This window comes from Grammomys surdaster, unplaced genomic scaffold (genome assembly GCF_004785775.1).
Source record: "Grammomys surdaster isolate TR1022 unplaced genomic scaffold, NIH_TR_1.0 270, whole genome shotgun sequence".
Taxonomy (NCBI): domain Eukaryota; kingdom Metazoa; phylum Chordata; class Mammalia; order Rodentia; family Muridae; genus Grammomys; species Grammomys surdaster.
Window position 1 is genome coordinate 1,374,250 of NW_021604711.1, and position 6,910 is coordinate 1,381,159.

Here is a 6,910-nt window from a genome sequence, read left to right on the forward strand (position 1 = left end):
ATGTGTGTGCATTAGTGAGGGGGAGTGCACTAGTGATGGGGTGTGCATCAGTGATGGTGGGGTGTGCACTAGTGATGGGGTGTGCATTAGTGATATGTGTGCATTAGCAGTGGGGTGTGCATTAGTGATGATAGGGGTGTGCAAAGGATGATGAGAGGAGGGACACCCCTAGGCAGAGACAGGTCTTCAGACAAGGAATAGCCAGCCAAGACAAGATGCAGGAAACAGAGGAGTGTGACTACTAGCGATTGTTACCCATACAATTGATGTGTCTGTGACCTGCAGGAAGTGAGGAGAGGGACCACACTCCAAGGCCCGGAGCCCTGTGGACTGGGTTAGGTCATGAGCTGGGGAGCAGCAAGCGGCTGGTCAGACGGACACATGTGGTAATTGTTTGGTTTTGCTTTCGTCCCGATCAATGACAATGGTATCTTGCTACTGCATGACGTAGGTCAGATAGCCCTCTAATGGATAAAGCCCTTTAAATGGATGAAGAACAAAGTCTCCAGGGTTGTTAAAAAATCAAAAATGTCTTAGGGATGGATGTGGCTGGATAGTAGAGTGCTTGCCTGATATCGAGCATAATAGAAAAAGCAATGTTCCAGTTCTGGAATATCTTGATTGTAACAGAAACTCTTGCAGACACCGGCCGTCCAGTGCTAATGCTTACAAGCCCTGATAATCCATTCATAATACCTGCTTCTGGTTTTCCCTGCCCTGGCTGCTGAGCCACCATCAGCCGGCTCATCCTGACCACTCACACTTCCCATGCTACCTCCTCCGAACACACTAGACAGCTTTGTTGGTGAAAGCCTGTCTCTCCTCCCACTTGACATTTATTGCTGCCCTTTTGTTGCTTTCTGGGAGAAAATGCAATCTTTGAGTCCCTACAGGCTTGACCCTGGCTACCTCTACAGCAATCCCTGAGCTACACTCTTGACCTGACTTATGATATTTTTGGCTTATGTTGGTTTGTTAGTCTTCTGTCCTTGAAGGACCATCTGTATGTATGAGCACCAGCCATGAGTTAGAAAAATCCCTGGAATCAGAATAAGCAAGCAAGACCTGTGGCAAGACCCTCAGGCACCCCACAGATGCTTGAAGCTTCAAATCAGACAGGAAGAAACCTCTCTGGTGGAACCAGAGAGGCAGAGAGTATGTGTGAACACTGGGACCACTCCTAACTCTAGCCACCCACCTATGATAGGATAAGCACAGGCCTGACAGGTACCCAGGTAAATGGAAACTCAGCTACTGCTTGTTTGTGGGTCAACCGCAAGGACATTGGGAGCTGCCAGCCCAGGCAAGTCACTGCAGAAGCCAGAGTTGGCAAGGCCCCAAGCCATGGCTAAGTAGGCATCCACCTTGGCATGGCTGTTCTCCCAGTTTAATAGGTAAGGAATCCATGGTTTTCAAGATTGGTGGGATGCAGCAGCTCCGATGCTGGGCCTGCTGTTATGGTTTGAGTGTGAAATGTCCCCCACAGGCTTATGTGTTTGAATATTTGGTCTCCATCCTGATGTTTGGGGAAATGAAGGAGGTTTTAGGCCCTGAGATCTATCTGGTAAATGAAAGCCACAAGGGATGAATCTTTGAAGATTGTATTTACTTCTGGTCCTGCCTAGCTCTCTTCTACCAGGTCTAACTGTGGTGTGACTGTGTCACTTTCCTGGACCACAGACAATGTCACTTCTACCACCATGCCTTCCCTTCAAGGATGAGGCAAAATCTCTCTGTAACTGTGACTCAAAAATTCATCCCTTCTCCCTCAGATTTCTTACAAACGTATGAGAAAAGTAACTCTAACCACACAAAGATACCCTGGATGCTTACACACACACACACACACACATACACACACACACACACACAGGCAAACAGAGTGAGAGGCTGTGGTGCCAAGGACTCAGCAGGCATCCTTGTCAGAAGGAAAAAGGCACAGGAGGAAGTGTTGGTATGACGGTGGACAGATGGGAGCCCCTTGCACTATATCTGAGAATGTAAAGTGGTACAGCCACTTTGGAAAACAGTGAGGCTGTTCCTCTGAGTACAGCATATGTTGGCTATCATGTGACCCACCCAGCCCATGACTGAGTATGCACACAAGAGAAATGAGAACATGTGTCTACAGACAGCCTGCCCAGGAGCGTTCACGGCATGGTTACTTGGGAAGCCCAGGGTGGGAAGCCTATTGGGAAGCCCAGGGAGGGAACCACCCAAATGCCCAACAGTCAATGGGTAGACAAACAGCATGGGTCACAACCCTGCAGCGAACACAGCCCCAAAAAGGAATGAAAGATGAGCCCAGGACCCAGCACAAAGGAACCATAAACTACAGCACCACGGGAAAGGGAGCCAGATGCACGAATCCGCATACCTCGTGGTTCTCTTTCAGGAAATGCTCAGAAAAAGCAAGTTCACAGAGACACAAAAAAGATGACTGGCTGACAGAGCCTGAAGAGACAGAGAGGCAAAGACAAGGGGTGACTGCTAACGGCCGTGTGTCATGGTGCAATCATTTTCTCAAACATCAGCAAGAGCAGGGAGATGGGTGGGTTGTGGTATTATTAAAAGAACTGAAAAAATTAATTACCTACTATAAACAAGTGAATGTATGGTGTGTGTCTTAGTCAGTGTTCTGTTGCCATGAAGAGACACCATGACCACAGCAACTCTTATAAAAGAAAGTGTTTAACTGGGGCTTGCTTACAGTTTCAGAGGTTTAGTTCATTGTCATGATGGGAAACATGGTGGCATGCAGGCAGACATGGTGCTGGAAAAGTAGCTCAGTTCTAGATCTGGATCTGCAGGCAACAGGAAGAGCCAAAGCCATTGGGCTTTTGGAACCTCGAAGTCTACCTCATCCCCCATGACACACTTCCTCCAACAAAGCTACACCCTACTTCAACAAGGCCACACTTCCTAATCTTTCTCAAGTAGTGCCGTTCTCAGATGGCTAAGCACTCAGATATATGGGGAGCATTCCTATTCAAACCAGCATGGTGTGTGAATTATATTCTCCCAGCTTTAATTTCTTTCTTTTAAGTTTTTCTTTGCTCATCTTTCTTTTGCAGTGCTAGGGATGGAAACTAAGGCCTTGCCTAACTGTCTCCCTGTTCCAAACTAGTTTATGATTGTGGAGCTGCTCTGCCCTGCCATCCTTCAGTGAGAGCTGCACGCACCAGCCAGTGAGGAGGGTGCAGGCAGAGTGACTGTGTAGTAGGAGCCTGGCAGCATGACCTCACCCGGGGCGCCCCCGTCAACATGAGCAGTGAAGTTGCAGTGTTCCTGTGTGTGTATCCTTGATCCATGGGAACACTTTTCTCTGGGGTCCTCCCCCACCACAAGATTCTCTGAAGCACCTTCCAGACAGCCAGGGGTCATTCCTGCAGAGGCTTCCAGATGACACCCCAGTGGTGGAACTTGCTGATCTGAGTCTGACTGTTGGGACTGAATTGGGGATGTTGAGGGTGGGAGAGAGATGATCTTCATGCAACCCCATATTATAACTTCCAATCTGGGCTTAACCCTCCTAGGTCCCCTTCAATTCCCACAGTTAGCAGGTGGGGTCCCAGTCAACAACTAAGCCCCTTCGCCTTGAATGTATGTTCGTATGTGTGCTCATGTTTGTGTGTGTGTGCACCCGCACATGTTCCCACTCGTAGTAGGCCACGGTTTCTAGGAAGTTGGGTCACCTAATGGGGCAGAAAACACAGTGGAAGGTTAGAGATGGCTAAGCTAGCCTTCTGGGCAGGGTGTAGCAAAACACAAGTCACTGTGAGTTAGACACCTGCCTCCTAGCAGCAGGAATTCATGCCCAGCCCAGGTGGAGCCTGCCTGAGTCACAGTGTTGAACAGACCCAGCTGCAGGGCTTTCATAGGGGTCACATCTGGCATGCCATAAACTCATGCCAGGGCACACTTGAGTTGGCAGTCATGGTCTGGGTTTAGGAAGTCAACCTTCAGATTATAACCAAAACAATGAACATCTTCTCAACACCTATAAAGCAACCTGCTCACCACAGAAAGAGGCATTAAGCTTGATTTCTTCCTGAGAACTACATGGATGAGGTTTCACACACACAGACACAGACACACACATACACACACACACACACACACACACACACACACGTATGATATATGTTTCAGCTCAGCCTTGCTTTAACGCTTGGCTCAGCATCTCGTTAATGCTTACCTGTCCGGTCCCCCCCACCCCCGTGCTTATTTAATACACAGAGCACAAAAGCACATGTGTGACCCCTGGGCAGCTGCAAGGAGTCTGGCAAGCATGTCTTGTTTACATGACAGTCTGGGGACGCCTCTGTGGACAGAATGAATGCATGGCTTAGGAAAGTGTTCCCCTGGTGTCCACATGCCCTTGAAGGAGCCATTATGAGCCCACTCCTTCATCTTTGCTCTTTCATTTCTGGCCCCTGTGATCTGAGCAGCTGCTTTTGCCACACACTCTCTGTATTCTGTGCAGCCACAGACGGGCCCAAAGCAACAGGACCAGCCTAAGGACTGGTCTCAGGGACCATGAGCCAAAGTACATGTGTTCTTTTTACAAGTTGATCTACTCCCTGCTACTGATGGGAGCAACAGAAGCCTGACTTACACAGCAGTAACGCAACGGCTAAGCTGATACTCGGAGAAAACTGCAAGGCCCTCCCATACCCAGTTTCCTATACTTCCCACTCTGGACTGTGGAGACGATCATTAAGAATGCCAGACAGTGCGAGTGCCCTGCTTCTTTGGGTATCAGTATTAACCAGATGTAATGCATTATGTCTCCAGTTCATGAGAGACCAGTTTGCAAAGGCAAAAGTTCTACAAAAGGCCTTGAACTTTTATTCTTACATAAAAGTTTCCTGGGAGTGTTTTTATTTTCAATTCTCTAGGGTGTTGCTGGATGCCTTCCCTCCAAGGCTGTCCCTGTGAGTCTGTTGCTTTGACAGTGGGCTGATGGGGTGTGCTACCCTGTGTGATGGTTTGGCTAGCACTGTCCCACGCTTGCTGTCTGTCTGCATCTGTCAGCAGCATCTCTGCCTCCACTGGGTCTAATGTGTGAGGAGCTTGTGGTGTCTGTCTGCTTTGAATTTTTCTTATATAGCTAAGCACAACTTTTTGTTCCCATTTGGATTAGAAGGGTCCTCCCTATCCCTACATTGTTCCTTTACTGTTCTGGTTGTCCTGAAAGATTTTGGTCTCTTCACTGTCTGCCTTGAATTCATCAAGAATTTATCTCACATATGAAGTGAGTGGATTTCTTTCTTGTAGTCAGACAGTTCGCCGTACTCGTGGGGTGTAATAACACCATCTCCTCTTACTGTGTCTTTGCTGTATGACAGGGACTGTTCTGATCACGCTGCAGGTTCTAACTTATTCAATCTTCACAACCACGAACGAGATATAAATGTTATACACGGGGTGGCGGGGGGTGGGGACTGGCACAGGACAGCTGTAATTGGCCCGAAGTCACACACCCAGGGGACTCCACCTTAATGTCCCCCTGGAAGAGGCTCTGCTGAAGTTGTTTCCTCCAAGTCTTCAAACTGGTCGTCAGAGTGTCGAGTGTATTTCCCCTAAAATTCTTTTGCTACCTCTTGGATCTGTATTTACAGCCCATGTCTCATGCCTTCCTATACGTGTTAGCGTAGTCCTTTTGCCTTTACCATGGACAGTGTTAGGCATCATGCATAAGGTGGCTGCTGTTCTCCATACCAACGTGGATGCTAATGAAGACTGTCTTTCTGGCCCATTAGTTTTTGTTTTCCTTTTGTGTTCCTTTCTCCTCTCCTTTGGTACTTAAACTATATCAGACCTTTTGTTTTTTTGTTTTTGCTTCTTATTCCAATAGAAAAAGGTATCGAACTCTAATCTTTCCACCGAATATAGCTTTGCTATGTCTCAGAATGAAGAGTTTTTATTTTAATTGTTTTCCCAATGTTTGCCAAGTTTTTAACATTTGTGTGTATATGTAGGAGGGAGACTTGCAGGGGTTATACATGTGCTGTGCCTGTGTACGGGTGTCAGAGAACAGTGTGGGGGGGCTGCGAATTGAGGGAGCATATTGGTTAACAAAATGTAATTTAGAAAATAGTATAGAGGTTGTTTTCCTCTAGCTTAAACCAAGTGGACTCCTTCACTAGGCACGTACAAGTGTTTAGTGGGTGCTCTCTTGATACCAGGGGCCCAGAACTATTTTCTGGTCATGTTCACCCCATGATGTTCTGTGTCTTCTCTCATCATGCCATCTCCTCGTCACCCTGTGGCTTTTACTCTGTGAGCAAAACAAGGGTAACTGCATGCTGTGTTAGCGACACATGTCCATCATCCTGCCTACTCAGTGTATTCCCAGCCAGCCCTCTGTCAGAAGTCTTGGGCAATCCTCCGAGCACAGGAGTGCATAAGGGAGCCAGCATATGGGAGAGAAAACTCCAAGTTTCCCCAGGCAGAGAACAAAGGTGTGGCGCTTTATGGCCTCTTCAGGGTGGGCAGGGACCCAGATTGCATGTCATCATGTGTAGAGGTGGTGTCTGGTGGGGTCCGCTTGTTTGTGTTTGCGCTCATCACGCCTTCTTAAGTCTCCTCCTCAGAGTGTGATTTTTACCATGTTAGCAAGGCAAGGGTCACTGCACACTGTGTTAGTGATGGTTTTACGCATGGGTTCATACCTTACCACCTGGAATGTGCTCCTTATCCTCAGAGACAGCCCCTAACTGGGGCAGGAAACAAGTAGATTGCTCTCTTGCCTCTGGGTTTGGTTTTACTGATGTGTTTCCCTTGGCAGTCCTTGCTTCTTGGCATCTCCATCGCCCACAGAACATTTGAAGGCTGAGCTGGCTCACTGTCCTTCTGTCTGTATGTATGTTGTCTTCATCTCACAGTCTTAAGGAAGTCCACATTT